Source organism: Amblyraja radiata, chromosome 7 (genome assembly GCF_010909765.2).
Source record: "Amblyraja radiata isolate CabotCenter1 chromosome 7, sAmbRad1.1.pri, whole genome shotgun sequence".
NCBI classification, from domain to species: Eukaryota; Metazoa; Chordata; class Chondrichthyes; order Rajiformes; family Rajidae; genus Amblyraja; species Amblyraja radiata.
This window is the reverse complement of record NC_045962.1, coordinates 29,112,992-29,129,183: the sequence shown is the minus strand read 5'-3', so window position 1 is coordinate 29,129,183 and position 16,192 is coordinate 29,112,992. Positions and strand designations below refer to the sequence as shown.

The 16,192-nt window shown below is 42.1% G+C and overlaps 1 protein-coding gene across 1 annotated transcript in view; it reads right to left on the bottom strand.

Annotated features, from left to right (window-relative positions):
• The window catches only part of myo3b (myosin IIIB), a 398,335-nt gene extending 382,522 nt beyond the window's left edge, over window positions 1–15,813 (bottom strand). Inside the window, exon 1 of the mRNA XM_033024000.1 lies at window positions 15,711–15,813. The gene's annotated coding sequence lies outside the window, so the exon portion shown is untranslated. The remainder of the gene's footprint in view (window positions 1–15,710) is intronic.
• Between the last annotated feature and the right edge of the window lie 379 nt (window positions 15,814–16,192).

Below are 16,192 nucleotides of genomic sequence, written 5' to 3'. Positions count from 1 at the left end.
TGAGATCATTCTGAAGTGTAGTCACAACTGCAATGTAGGAAATGCAACAGCCAATGCATGAATAGCAAGATGCAGCAAATAATAATTAATACCAATCTATTAATCTATTTTTTGAGATTAATTTCTCTGATCATCAAAATAGCATCTTTGGATCCCGCAGGAGCAAGCTTGACCTTTGTCTGAAATCTCATCCAAAAGGTGACAGCTACAACAGTGCAGAACTCGGTAATGTTTTGAGCATAAGAATCTATGTTTGAAATCCATCTTCTAACTTGGGGGTTCTACCATTGCTGCAGCCAACCTTCCAATGACAATAGAGGTAATTCTGAAATTAGTGGGATTTTGTTACCCATCCTCAATCAATAAATAGCACACATATCTATAATTCATTTTTGTGAAATAAACCAAATAAATGTCTTGTACGATCTTAAGAAAATGAATGCAATAATAAAAAGTTTTATAAAGAATGCAAAATTTGCATAATATACTTCATCACTTAAATAAAACATCTATATATATATATATATAACTAAAACTCTCATCTTGTTTGTTTCTATGTCTGTGTCTGTCCAGGGTGTGCTCCCGGAACTACGCCAAAACTGTACACGATAGCGCTACAATTTTTGGACGACCATACTCATTGTTCTGGTGTGTGTTTTTATCAAGTTTCATTCAAGTTGATGGTATATTTTACAAGGTATTCACATTTTAAACGTTACAAAATCCAGTTTGACAAAAATCAATTGAACTTGCACTGGCAGTTAGCAGGGCATGATGTCACAATGGGATCTCATTTACATAAACTGCCCATCAGCAATGTTTCACCCCACAATTGGATCTCATTTACATAAAAAAAGTTTGTTCCATTCAGATTGATGTTATATTTTACAAGTTATTCACAATTTAAACTTTAGAAAAATTAAATTTTCACTTAAAAAAAATCAAGCTTTTCACTTTAAAACTAGCCCTGCCTGTTACAATGTTACCAAATGACCGAACACCCAATGCAATGAGAGATTTGTTACATTGTTGTAAGGAGAGGGAGGGAGTGGGGGAGGGGAGGAGGAGAAATGTTATTTAAACATCGTGTTTAATGGGGGAGTGGGATAGGGGAGAAGTGAGGATAGAGGGAGAGGAGGGGGTAGGGAGGGGAGAGGGGTTATGGAGGGAGGGAGGGAGGGAGGGAGGGAGGGAGGGAGGGAGGGAGGGAGGAGGGAGGGAGGGAGGGAGGGAGGGAGGGAGGGAGGTGGGTAGCGGAAAGGAGAGGGAGGGAGTGGGGAGGAGGAGAGGGGAATGAAGAGGGAAGGTGGACCCAACGGGTCCCACTTGGTCTAGTATATATTACTAAGACTCTCTGTTTGTATGCGTGTGAGTGCGTGATGATTCAAAACGGTACACAATAATGCTACAATTTTTGGACACCTTACTCACCAAGAGTTCAAGTGGCATTTATTATCACATGCACCAATTGGTACAGTGAGATTTGAATTACCATACAGCCAAATGAATAAAAAGAACACAATACACGATAGAATTTAACATGAACATCCCCACACAGCAGAATCAACGTTTCCAACTGTGAGGGAAGGCAATAAAGTTCAGTCATCTTCCTCTTTGTTCACCCGTGGTCGGGACCTTTGGGCCCTCTGAATTCAGCGCTACGACGGCCCGATTTTCAGGCCCTCTTGCCGGGATGATCGGAGCTCTGGCGTCGGAATGGAGAACACGCTCAGCGGCTAGGAGTTCCGAATCGGCCACTTCCTACCGTAGACCGCGGCTCCCAAAGTCCACAGGGCGAGCTGGGCGGAGCTCCAACACTGGCGATCCTCGGCAAAGATCCCAGGCTCCGCGATGTTAAAAGTCAGAGCCGCCCGCGGCTGAAGCTCCACAAACCACAGCTCCACGGTGTTAAAGTTGGCAGGCCCAACACTCCGGAGCTTCAACACGGCGATCCCCGGTAAGGCATCGCCCGCTCCGCGATGGAATTCAATGCTGCGCCGCTGCTGAAGCTCTGGCCGGTCTCCAGTAGGGAAGGCCGCGCCAATCCAGATGGTAGGCCGCGAGGGGGGGGGAGGAGCAAATATGCGACTCGGAGAATAGACGCATCCCGTGACCAGGAAGTGGTTTCCCTCTTCCCCTCCCCACCTCCCCCACATAAAAAAGACTAAGAAAACTCCAGGAACATACTTTTAAACAGACTAAAAATAACAGAAAGGGTGAAAGGACGAACAGACTGCTGGCGAGGCCACCCGATGACGACCATTGTCCAGGGATATAAAAGGGACTAGTTGTGTTCGGATTAATGCTATATTTTATATGTTATTGACATTTACTAAATTTACTAAAGCCACTTTTCCACTTGCCCTGCCCGTCTTCGCGTCACAATGACGTCACAATGTGATCCCGAATCTCATTTACATAAAAAAAATTATTCAAATTCTTTCATTTTCATTCACAATTAAGTCACAATGGGATCCCAAATCTAAGGAGAGGGAGGGAGTGACTGAGGGTAGGGAAAAGGAGAGGGAGGGAGATGTGAGGGAGGCAGTGGGGGATGGGAGGAGAAGAGGGGAAAGAGGGAAGGAGAAGAGGTCTGACATGGGCCGAGCCCCGGGGTTGTAGCCGGGCCCGGGCTTTGGGCGCTGGGGAGCGGACACAGTCATGGACTGGGACCTGAGTGCGGCTCCGGGCCCTGGGCTGCGGATCGAGCCGGTGCGGGGTCCGGAGGCTGCTGCTCCGGGTCCGCGTGGAGGGAGAGGAGCAGAACACGGGGCAAGGACTAGGCCGCAGCCTCAGCCTCTCCCTCCCTCTCCTCCAAACCGCTCGGCCCATCCCCCCGACAGCCCTCGCCTCAGTTACTTCATCGTCGACGTAGTGGAGCAAACGGGGCCAGCGGTAGTTTACATCGAAATCCTGGGGAGGTGAGGAGGAAGCCTGGGGGGGATTGAGGGAGAGCAGGAGGTATGGAGGCAGAGGGAGGGGAATGGGAGAGGTGAGGGAGAGGAGGAGTGGGGGGGAGGTAGGGAGTTGGGGATAGAGGGAGAGGAGGGCAGTGGGGGAGGTGAGGAGGGAGAGTGGGGGGCGTGGGGATAAGGGGGAGATGAGGAGAGGGGGATAGGGGGATAGAGGGAGAAGAGGGGATAGGGAGGGGAGAGGGGTTATGGGGGAGGGAGGGAGTGACTGAGGATAGGGGAAAGGAGAGGGAGGGAGGTGTGAGGGAGGGAGTGGAGAGGGGAGTAGGATAAGGGAAAGAAGAGGGAGGGTGAAGAGGAGGGGGAGGGAGTGCTGGGGATGATGGGGAATGGAGTAAGGGTAGGAAGAGGGATAGTGAGGTAATGGAGGAGGGGAGGGAAAGAGAGAGGAGGGGAGGGAGGGGGATGAGGGGAGGAAGCAGAGAAGGGTTGGTGGAGGGTGGGGAGAGGGTGGATAATGGAATGGGGAATAGGGGACTGAAGAGGGAGAGTGAGATGCGTTCACATTGATCTTATATTTTACAAGTTATTACCATTATAAACTTTAAAAACATCAACTGCGCATGCTCAGTTGGGGGCTATGGGTGAGTGGTGGAATATTACATTGGCGGAACGGGACCCAACGGGTCCGCACTTGGTCTAATATCCTTTATGCACGAGAAAGGACTGCATTGACAAGCGATAAAGTTCCAACAACGTGAGATTATCATTCTGTGGGCAGACAAAATAGCGTGTTGAGATTTCTAGCAGCATTATTATTAGCTATATTAACAAACGATGGATATTTGCTGGATATTAATCCAGTCAGTTTCAAAAAACATTTTCAACTAAAAGTGATCAAGTTTATGAATTTTCATAAATGCAGGCTTTGACTCGATTGTGTCAGGGTTTGTTGTCCTAACCATGAAGTTACATGAAGGTGGCTCAGCACTTCAACTCCCCCTCCCATTCCCAATCCGACCTCTCTGTCCTGGGTCTCCTCCATTGCCAGAGTGAGCAACACCAGAAATTGGAGGAACAGCACCTCATATTCCGCTTGGGGAGCCTGCATCCGGTGGGCACGAACATTGAATTCTCTCAATTTTGTTAGCCCTTGCTGTCCTCCCCTTCCTTAGCCTTCGAGCTGTCTCCTCCCGTCCCCAGGCCCTCGGGCTCCTCCTCCTCCCTTTTTCCTTCCTTCTCCCCGCCACCCCTTATCAGTCTGAAGAAGGGTTTCGGCCCGAAACGTTACCTATTTCCTTCGCTCCATAGATGCTGCTGCACCAGCTGAGTTTCTCCAGCATTTTTGTGTACCCATGAAGTTACCCCCATCCTTTAGAAAATAGGTTATTACTTTATAAATCAATTGATTTGGATGGCAGTATATTCTGGATTATAAAATATTTTATGCAACCAATAAAATGACAATTTAAGCAGAAATAACCAAATTCATTTTTGTACTACCTTAAAATGTCCAATACCATGGACCTAGACTTCAGTGGAACAGTGATTTATCAACATTTTGTCTTGTTGAAAGAAAGATTAATGTTACTCTCATAAAAATCACAATCTTATCCCTCAATTGATTCCCTTTTTACATCCTAGGGAAGAAAGCGCTGACACTATTCATTACTCTTAATTTGCAATCAAGACATAGAGGACTTTAAAATGTTGGACCTTCCACCAACACAGTTATCACCTTGAAGTGCAATATAAATATAGTTTGCAATCTATACCGTGAAGCCACCAAATCATGGGCTATGACAGGTAGACCCAGACAGGGGCCTGTGTTTGAGCACATGAAGCTCACTAATGCAAGGTATAAGTATGCTGTTCGCTTCATCTGTAAAAATGAGCAAGCTATGAGGGCTGATTCCACGGCTAAGAAGCTGCTAAGTAACAATGCTACAGATTTTTGGAAGAAGTGAGAGCTCTTAACAGTTGCAAAACATCTCTACCATGCACTGTAGATGGAATCTCCGGAACAGCTAATATCGCGGAGTTATGGCGACAACATTATAGTACTTTATTCAACTGTGTCCAAGGTGACCTGTATAGGGTGGACAATATTGAGAGTAATGACTCGATGGTGATTATGTCACATGAGGTGTATCAGGCCATGAACAAGCTGTCCAACAACAAAGCAAGTGGCTTGGATCATATTTCTGCTGAACATCTTAAGTATGCGAGTATGAACATAGCTCCTCTCCTTGCTATTTGTTTTACTGGCTTTATGATTCATGGCTTGTTACCAGACTCAATGTTGTCTGTTCTGTTAGTGCCTGTCATTAAGGACAAAGCTGGTAAAGTAGGCAGCCTAAATAATTACAGGCCCACATAGCTTTAGCCAGCATATTGTCAAAAGTTTTAGAAAGAGTTCTGCTGGATAGAATAAATGAGTTTGTTAACTCCACAGATAACCAGTTTGGCTTTAAAGCTAAACATGGCACTGACATGCATATATGCCCTAAAGGAGATTGTAAACAAATATAGAGGCAAAAACCCTTCAATCCTTATGTGCTTTATTGATGCTTCCAAAGTGTTAATCACAGAAAGCTGTTTGGTAAAATGTCAAAGAGGGGTGCCTAAATACATTGTAAGAATTCTGGCCTACTGGTATGCCCACCAGACTATGCAAATAAAATGGGGCAATAGGGTCTCAGCCCCATTTGGGGTTAGCAATGGTGTTAGACAAGGGGGAATTTTGTCCCCAGTCCTTTTTAATCTATATATTGATGATCTGTCTAAACAATTGAAAGCCTGTAATACTGGGTGCGTGATTGGTAATATTTTAGTGAACCATATTATGTATGCAGATGATCTTGTGGTCTTTAGTCCATCTAGCGCTGGTTTCCAGCAGCTCCTTACTATATGTTCTGTGTATGGTGTGGAACATGATATTAAATATAATGCTAGTAAGAGTGCTGTTATGATCTGTAGAACCAAAGAGGTTAAATGTCTAAAATTTCCTGATTTTAAATTGTCTAACAATAATCTTAGTGTCTGTAATAAGGTAAAATATCTAGGGCATATTATTACAGAACAAATGACAGATGATGAGGATATTTATAGGCAATGACGCATGCTGTATGTACAGGCGAATATTCTCTTGCGTAAATTTGGTGCGTGTGCAGATGTGGTGAAGATTTCGCTATTTAGAGCATACTGCACACCACTCTACACTGCGCACCTGTGGTCGAACTATGGAAAGACAAGTTTGCAGAGACTAAAGGTGGCATATAACGATGCCATGAGAACACTGCTAAGGGAACCTAGATGGTGTAGTGCCAGTAATATGTTTGTGGCTGCAGGAGTCAGTACTTTAGAAGCTATCCTAAGAAATCACATGTATAAATTCATTTGCAGGATAAATGACTCTAAAAATGTAATTATTGTGGCCTTGTCAAACATAAGGGTTAGCACTGCACACTACGAATCCCAGCTGTGGAGACACTGGTATCGTTGTCTCGTTGTAGGACATTGATCATTCTTTTAATCTGGATTTTTAACTCATGTATCGTGGGTTTTTTAAATATAATTTATGATGCTTTTATGTGATATACTAAGATTTTATATGTACATTATGATATTTTTTAATATGCAATGCATTTTTTTAATGTAATGTTGCCCCTTGTCTGGACCTCGAGTCCATAATAAAGTTTATTATTATTATATTATTATTATATCAATGACTTGGATGAGTTAGTAAGTTAGCATGATTAATAAGTTTAAGTTAAATCATCTATCCTTGATATGTCACAGCATTGCTATGACCAAATACAACTGGTTCGACCCGGCCTTCGGGTGCTGTCAGTTTGCATGGTCTCTCTCTGACTGCATGGGTTTCCTCCCAGCGCTCCGGTTTACTCCCACAACCCAAAGAGACGTGCAGGGGGCCTCTGTAAAATGCCCCAAGTGTGCAGGAAGTGGATGCGAAAGTAGGATAACATAGAAAATGAGTGAATAGATAGATGATCGGTGATCGACGTGGACTCGGTGGGCATAGAAAATGAGTGAATAGATAGATGATCGGTGATCGACGTGGACTCGGTGGGCATAGAAAATGAGTGAATAGATAGATGATCGGTGATCGACGTGGACTCGGTCGGCAGAAGGGCTTGTTTCTATGGTGTATCTCTAAGCTAAAAACTAAAATACCTCCAGGAACCAACATTCTGAGGATCACCCAATGGCCAAACCTTTAACTGGAACAGCCCACATGAATACTGCAATTACAGGATCAGCTAAGAGGCTGCATATTCTGCTTCAAGAAACCCATCCTCTAATTCCAAAGAATTCTGCCCCATTCCATAAGGCACAAGGGACATCTTCCAAAGCTCCCAACCACTCTCTTATTTCATTCTCATTCCTTTTATCTCTATTTCATCTAACAAATCTTTTAATTCACTCTCCATGTCAGCACTTCCTCAGTTTATTCCTCAATCTTAACATTTCATTAAGAAAGGAAATTCAGCAACATTTAACGAGGTCACGGATACCTTGGCGCCTTCACTCCAATGTTGGAAGTACTGATAACAAATGAGTCAAAGAAATTGAGTTGGCATTGATAAGTAGACAAAGAAAATCTAGCACAATGCTTTGAGATTACTTCTCACTCTGGTTTGTCCAAAAATTCATGTGGAACGCAGCGATCATAACCCGCTGTGTGGCCAAATTTGGAGCTAAATCAATCTATAAGTTTGCAGATGGCACCACTGTGGTGGATTAGATCATGAACAATGGCAAGACAGAGTACAGGAAAGGCCCAGATAATTTAATAACATGATGTCATGCCAACAACTTCTTCTTCAATGTCACCATGACAAAGGAGCTAGTTATCAACTTCAAGAAATGATGTGGACTACATGCCCCAATCAGCATCAGTGGGGCCAAAGTGGAAATTGTTGAGCTTCAAGTTCCTTGGTGTTAATATTACGAATGATAACAATAGAAGTGCACGCCATCCTGGCTTGAAAAATAAATCAACATCACCGAGTGTAATCCTAGCATTGCCCACTCTATAGCACAAATGGAGTACCTTCAACAATTCCAAAGAAGCAATTCAAGTCTGCCTCACCCCACATTTCTCAATGAACATTGGGCAATGAATACTCCCTTTATCTGTGAGGTTCAGATATCACAATGTATACATAAAACAAGAGCTCCAGGGCCCAACAGATTCAGATGCTGAATTACTTATTTTATATGGGAAAGTTGAGTAGCAGTGCTCAGTTCTTGCACGATGCCTCATATTACTCCAGGTATCAACACTTGGATCAGACTTATTGCAGGATTTGAAACACCATTTAGATCAATTGAATTTGTATGGCAAAAGGTGAAGAACATTTACTTCTTCAAAAGATTTAGCTTTGCACACTTTTATTATTTCTAAACATTGTTTTAATTACATTTTCTTTCAATGTGAATTAAAAAAATGTATTTACATTAATTTTAAGTTTGCAAATTCTTCGAAATATTTGAGCATAAGTGAGATTTGAAGTTGCCTGGGTCGCAGCCTTCACACGAGACATTGTTAAAAGCCTTGCTCAAGTTGATGTGGCAGAGTCTATTACCCCATCCGTGCCAATCCTCTTAGTCATCACTTCAAAATAGAAACTCAGATTAAATTCATGAGACATGTTGATTATCCTTAATCCTTACGTTGCCTATCCTCACCTAATCCTTGTTGCCTATCCTTCATACACGCATTTCCAAATGCTGATAAATCCTGTCTCTCAGCATTTTAATAATTTGCCTCCAATAATTTAAGACCATTAATGCTAGGTTCATTGAGGTGTTCATCCGGGGCCCATCTTTGAAGGATAATGTAATATCCTATAGAAAAAGAACTGCAGATGCTGGTTTATACCAAAAATAGACACAAAATGCTGGAGTAACTCAGCGGGTCAGACAGCCTCTGGAGGACATAGAAAGGTGACATTTCAAGTCAGGATCCTTCTTCAGAAGTCTGAAAAAGGGCCCCGACCCGAAACGTCACCTATCCATGTTCTTCAAAGATACTGCCTGACCTGCTCAATTACTCCAGCACTTTGTGTTTATCAAAGTTATGGAAATGTTTTTGGTCTGGAATTCACAGCTTGCAATAATGTGCAAATCAAAATTTAGGGTTCATAAGATACATACTTGAGAAAAACATATTTTGCTGGGTTATGAAGAAAGAGAAGGGAAATGGGATTATCAGGACAGCCCATCGCTGAATGGGCTCAATGGTCCGAATGAATGCCAGCTGTGCCATGGTGATTTTATTGTAACTGCAATACAATCACACTTATGGGGCAAAGTGTTGAAGTTTGAGTAGACAAATGGAAGTTTGAGAAAAAAACCCATTCAATTTAACATTTTAATTACAAATATTTATTTGACTTTAACTTCCTCCAATCATCTGTGCCGACTACAGTTTCCAGAATAACATCTGTTACCATGGTCCATAATGACAAATTTGATGAACATCCAACCGTGAATGCAAAGGAAGGCAGTATTGGTGCCTTTGTGAATTTTATCTTAATGTCAACAAACAAATGAATTTACTTACTTCATTGCTCACCTTTTTTATTCCAGAGTTATCTCCAAGGTAACAGGTAACCCAAGAGGATTAATCGCTGATCTCACTAATAAATTATTCACACTCTATTGTGAACCTTTTTAAACTATTCAAATACCTAATTAACCTGATAATGATAAAGCAGCTGATTACATTTGTACACATTAATAAACATTCATTTTATTAAATTTAAAGTGTGAAAAACATTATGTTTAACATTTTTTTCACCTAATGCACGTGAATCTATAATTTAAATACGTTGATAGCAATAGAACCACAAAAGATGTTTTAGCTCAATGCTCTCTATTTTTAGCCACATTAAAATTGAAATTTTGCCTTTTTTAAGAACTCCAGAACTGTTTACGTTTTCTTTTTACAAAAATGTAAGTGTTCTTGATAATAATACGGCATATTTTAGAAGTTACCTTAACTCACATAAAGATATTTGTTATGTTGTTATGTATTCAATTGGAGTTAATATGTTTCCAGTCAACTTCATTATAAATTCATGATCATCCAATGCAACAGTTTGTATGTTATATCATATATATAATAATTAAAATTATCATTTAAATCCTTTGTACTATATTTAACTTGGTACCATATATAGGAACTCTAGATGCTGGAATTTTAAGTAAAACACAAAGTGCTGAAGTAACTCAGCTGGTCAGGCAGCTTCTCTGGAGCACATGAATAGGAGACATTTTGGGTTGAGACCCAGTCTGTTGTCTATTCATCTCCTCCAGAGTGCTGCCTGACCTGCTAAGTTACTCCAGCACTTTGTGTTGCACGATATTTGTTCTCTACTACCCCAACTCGCCTTCTATAGAAAAACACTACAGCAAGTCTCAAGAATAAATACATTGCAATATAGAAATTTACAAACATTTTGAAAAATTAACTGTAAATTTTGCAATGTTTCTCTTGACGTGAGAAAATTCCAAAAGTTTATAAAATACTTATGAACTCAGGCCCTTCTTTAAAATTAAGTACATGGTGGATAGTTATCTCCTGTAATCACACAAAGCAATTAGCTCATTTTAGGTCACACACAAAAAGAAGAAAGTGATAAAAAGCACTCAGTAGGTCAAAGAACAGCTATGTATAATCTTTTCTTTGATGGGATAGCACACAACAAAAATCTTTTCACTTGTATGTATCTCGGTACATGGGACAATAATAAACTAAACTAATCAAAAGAGAATAATGTTTCAGGTCAAGGAGCTTACATCAGACCCGGAAAAGAGAGAAAACAATGAAAACGATGGGGAGAACAAAGGAAATGATAGGCACAAAAAACTGGAGTAACTCAGCGGGACAGGGAGCATCTCTGGAGAGAAGGAATGGGTGATGTTTCGGGTCGAGACCCTTCTTCAGAGGTGCAGACCAAAGTTACTCTAGTTAGGAAAAAGGCACCGTCACATCTGCTACGAAAAATAGGAAATGGTTACCTGAAATTATTAAATTTAATATTAAGTTTAGTTTAGCTTATTGTCACGTGCACCGAGATACTGTGAAACGCTTTTGTTGCGTGCTTACGTCAGAGGTAAGACAATGCATGATTACAATCGAGCCATCCACAGTGTCAATACATGATAATGGGAATAACATTTAGTATAAAGGGAATAACATATTCAAGAGAGAGTTAGATAGACGTATTCAAGAGAGTGTTAGATATAGCTCAGAATCAAGGGATATGGGGAGAAAGCAGGAATGTGGTACTGATTTTGGATGATCAGCTATGATCATATTGAATGGCGGTGCCGGCTATATGGGCCGAATGGCCTACTCCTGCACCTATTTTCCGTGTTTAGTCCAATGGTTTTCAATACAAATGTGAAAGATGAGGTGTTTTTCCTCCAGCTTACATTGTTGGAGTAATGTAGGAGGCTGAACACAGATTCGTTAGAGTAGGAGTGAGGCAGAAAATTAAAATCATGGATGATTGGTTGCTCATGGCTGCTCTTGCAGACTGAACAGATGTTATCTGTAAAGGTCGACTCAAAACGTCGACTGTACGATTCCCTCAACAGATATGACCTGATCTGCTGAGCTCCAAATTCCAGCATTTGCAGTCTCCTGTCACCACTCAACCCATGTTTGGATTCTCCAGTGCAGAAAAGATCATTCTGAGAGCACAGAATACTGTAGACGAAATTCGATGTAATGCTGGCGGATTGTTGCCTCACCTGTTGGGTTCATGCATGTTTGGAAGGGAAGAAGTAAAAGGACATACATTGCACCTGCCATGGTCATGCAAGAAAATGGTGCAAGAAAGGAAATATTCAGTGAAAATGGAAGAACAAACTGGCATGTTACAGAGCAAACAGTCCCTTCAAAATGCACAAAGAACATGGGAGGTGAAGATCCCTGTGGTGTTGGTATATTCTCGGTGGATGAAATTATGAAGGGAAATCAGTTGAACCTAGAGTGCAGGAAGGAACTGCAGATGCTGGTTTACGCTGAAGATTGACGCAAAATGCTGAAGTAACTCAGCGAGTCAGTCAGCATTTCTGGAGAAAATGAATAGGTGAAGAAGGGTTCCAACCCAAAATTTTACCTATTCCTTTTCTCCAGAGATACTGCCCAACCGACTGAATTACTCCAACATTTTGTGTCTATCTTCGATTGAACATAGACACTGGTGGGTGTGAAAAATGAGGACTATGAAAACCCTAGCTGTGTTTTAGCTGGGAGGAGTGTTGTTAGGAATAGGACTGCAGGAAACAGAAATGCCATTGAGAACTCTATAACAACAGTAGAGAGGAAGCTATGATTAAGGAAAAAGAAGACATCTTAAAAATATTGAATCAGCATGTTCCATGTATCCAAAAAGTATGCGTTGTTTAAAGAGTAAGGACTCAGTAGAATTCTTCTGCCATTTGAGTTGTGCCATAGATTATTTGATGCCCAATGAGGTCCAATGGTGCAACACTTAATAGCTATGTCTGAAAGGTGGCATGTCACACTACACCAATCCCTTAACACCAAGACTGGAAGCCTCGACTATGTTGTGAAATGTAGAGTGCAAATTGAACCTACAAACCTCTGCCTCAGAAGAATAAGCACTACCACTGAACTTATACCAATACAGTAGACGATAGATAATTTGCCTTCCCTTTGTAACACTAAAACAACTTGAAACTCCAGGAACTCCATCTTCAAGTTGAATTCCTTGTAAATTGAGAATCACAACAATTAATATGCCAGATGAAGTGCAAGTTACATGGACAAGTAGCAGAAATATAAACTGGAACAAGAATTTGCATTGAGACCTTCGTAAAGCCAAGCAGGCCTGACTTGAAAATATTAAGAACAAATGTTTGTGGGATGATGGCATGTAGACTGAGGTTAGCTGAAGTCAGAAGGTACAGCAGAACATGATTTGGGATTTGCATGGATACTATGGATAAGGAAGAATTAGTGACTTAATTTAAGAGTCAATGTCTGTAAACAAAATGCCGATATGAAACTTCAGTACTGTCATTTTACATTATTAGTATATAACCAGTTTGAAATATCTTGAAGATTTGGGATAAAGGCACTATAAGCTGAGCAGTATTAGTTATTTATTATGTGTTCGGGGAAAAGCCCCATCTAGCCAACTTTACTTCCTCCCTTCATGGGCTGGTTCCATTCTCAGATGTGCCCCAATGGTCTTGGTAAAAAACAGATAGAGATGAAGCAAATCACAAGCCACAGCTGGACCACGAGAAAGCAAATCTGATCACAATGGAAAATCACCAGTAATGCCTCCACAACATCTAAAACTAAAAGCTACCTCTTCACTAGCCCAAAATCACCAGACCTGCTAGGCCTGGTCACCAATAACATAGTCCCAAATTTGCTTGAACTGAATATTTCATAGTAGACCCTAAAGACAGCTAAAGAAATGAGATGAACCAAAGTTTAGACACAGAAATACCGAGGAAAACAAAAAGACTGGATTATAGGACACCTGGGGGGAAGAAAGTAAATTACAATAAAATATTTTAACACTCGAGAAACCTGTAGAAATAATGTGCATAAAAGGACATAAAGCATCTGGAGAACATGGATAGGTGACGTTTCACGTGAGGACCCTTCTTTAGGCACAATGTACAACATTCAACTTGGAGGAAGAAATAGCAGCATTTTCCTCCATACATTTCTGTCTCAGTGCGGTTCGCAAAATTTACAGAATCGTCATGCCAATGAATACCAATTTTAAATTCATGCAAGAGTTTAACTTGTACTATAAGTGCAAACTCAACTTGCAGTCTGAAGAAGGGTCTTGACCCAAAATGTTACCTAGCCATGTTCTCCAGAGATGCTGCTTGACCTGCTGAGTTACTCCAGCATTTTGTGAAATTTTGCAAATACTAATCTCATTCATCTCTTTCAATTATTACCTCCCACAGGCACATGATTAGGCACAGCCTAATCTACAGCACATCTCCAGCATTTATTGCTTTTGTCTCTGGCACATTGTTACCCAAATGCTCCCATAGAACAAAACAACACAGGCCCTTCAGCCCACAATATCAGTGCCAAACATGCCAGGTTAATCTAATCTTCTCTGCCTGCACATAGCCATACCCCTCCATTCCCTGCACATCAACATGCCTGTCCACAAGCCGTTTAAACGCCACTTTCACATCTGCCAGGGGTTGGCAGTGCATTCCAGTCGCACCACCCTCTGTGGAAAAATATTTCCCTCACAAGTGTCCTTTAAACTTTGCCCCTCTCAAACTAGCTGGGTTTTGTAATGAGAATCCTCAGAAGGGGTGGGAGAAGGGGGAGTATATGGGATATTTAGTTTTAGTTTAAACATACATAATGTAAATAGGCCCTTAAATAGGAGAGAGAGAATGGGGAGAGAGAGAAGGGAGAGAGGAACGATGGCACTTTATAACCCGCAGCTGTCCCATTCTGGCCTCCGCCGAACCCCCCATTGCACCATTGCACCCTTCTTCACGGCGGCCCAGTGATGTCTCGGCTCTGACAATTCGAGGAATCTAACTGGTAACAACACTAAGAGCAGCCCCGGGCCGCCGCGTTCCCGACTCGAGTAGGAGCTTGAAAAATCAGGTGGTGGGCCTGATGTGTCCCTTGGGCCAAATTTTGGAGACTCCTACCTTACATGAACTAAACAAAAATGTACAGAAATACAAACATTGATGACTTTATTATTGTGATAAGTATAGATCTATTTTTGAAAAATCTAATAACTTTCTAATGTACCGACAAAGTCTACCTTCCCAAGTGGCGTATCTTGTTCTGCTCCATGATCTTTGGTCTGCGCCTCCGCTGCTGAAGCTCGCTAACGTGGAAGGAGAGCGAGGCAATGTCAATTACGTGGGCGGAGTCTACGTAATTGACGCTCGCTCTTCCTCCACTGGCCTCAAGACATGCCCCCTTGTGAGGCAGATGTGATCGCTGCCTCCCCAGGAGCTTTTTCATTGCAGTTTTATGTGAGACCAGCAAGCACAAATTTAATATCTTTATATGTTACCTGGACTATGGAAGGTGAGGACATGTAATGAAGGGGTTTACACGCATTACTTTGGTGACATACATAGAGATAGTAACAGGCACACACTTATTGCCCGTGCTCCATGCAGTTTCTAATGGGTTGCGCAATCAGAGGGGAGGCTCAGCTCGCCGCTGCCTCACCTCTCATCTCTCCATGTGTTTGCAGCCGAGCTGCGCAAAGTTTGCGATTTTTACTATAAAAAATGATTAGATTCATATAGAAATTACTTATAACACAGATCAGTGGAAACATCTTTATATTTATTTTATTTCATTATTATTTTTCTTTACTTTTCTTAACAGCTATTTTCATTGGGAGCATGACAGGTGAGGCTCTGCCTCCCCTGACCGCACGTCCCTGCACCCGACACACTGTCAAATTTAGAGGCCAATTAACCTACAAAACCCGCGCATCTTTGGGATGTGGAAGGAAACCGGAGCACCCGGGGGAAACCCACGGCGTCACAAGGAAAACGCGCAACCACCTCCACACATACAACACCCGATGTCAGGATCAAACCCGGGTCTCTGTCGCTGTGAGGCAGCGCCTCTCCCAACTGCGCCACTGATGTTTGCTTTGATTAAGTGGAGGTCGCTGCTTGGGGTGAACCGATCTAAACAGATCACCCACCAAAAAAACCCCTCATAATAGCAATCCAAATTAATTATCACATTCAACTTACCCTCTTCTGGCAGTTTCGTGCCCGTAACTTTCTCAGCTTTGAATTGTCAACAAACAATTGCTCGCAGAATAAAGAATGTTTCAGTAGTTGGGTTATTGCTCACTTTCCATCCAGACTCTTCACAACAAAACGCACGCGGACACCCAGGCGCGGCGCGCGTGCACCGGGCGCGCCTCCGAGGCTGTGGTCATCCCTTCCCGGGACGAGTTCTCTGAAGAACTCCTTCAGGACGGAAGAGTACCGACGTGAGGTTGAGTTTACATGCAACCTGTCTTTTCCACATGGTCGCCCACAGCGGCTGTCTGCCAGGTGAACTCTTTCAGCATAGTTTTAATAATTAACCAGAAACTGATGAGTCTTTTAGATCGACAAAGAATTAGCCTACGCTACTGTAAACTGGAAGAAATAACTTTGTGTAAAAATAACTTTGGTGGTTTTAACAAAAATGTCCACATTACTATGGAACGCAGCCGGCAGACACC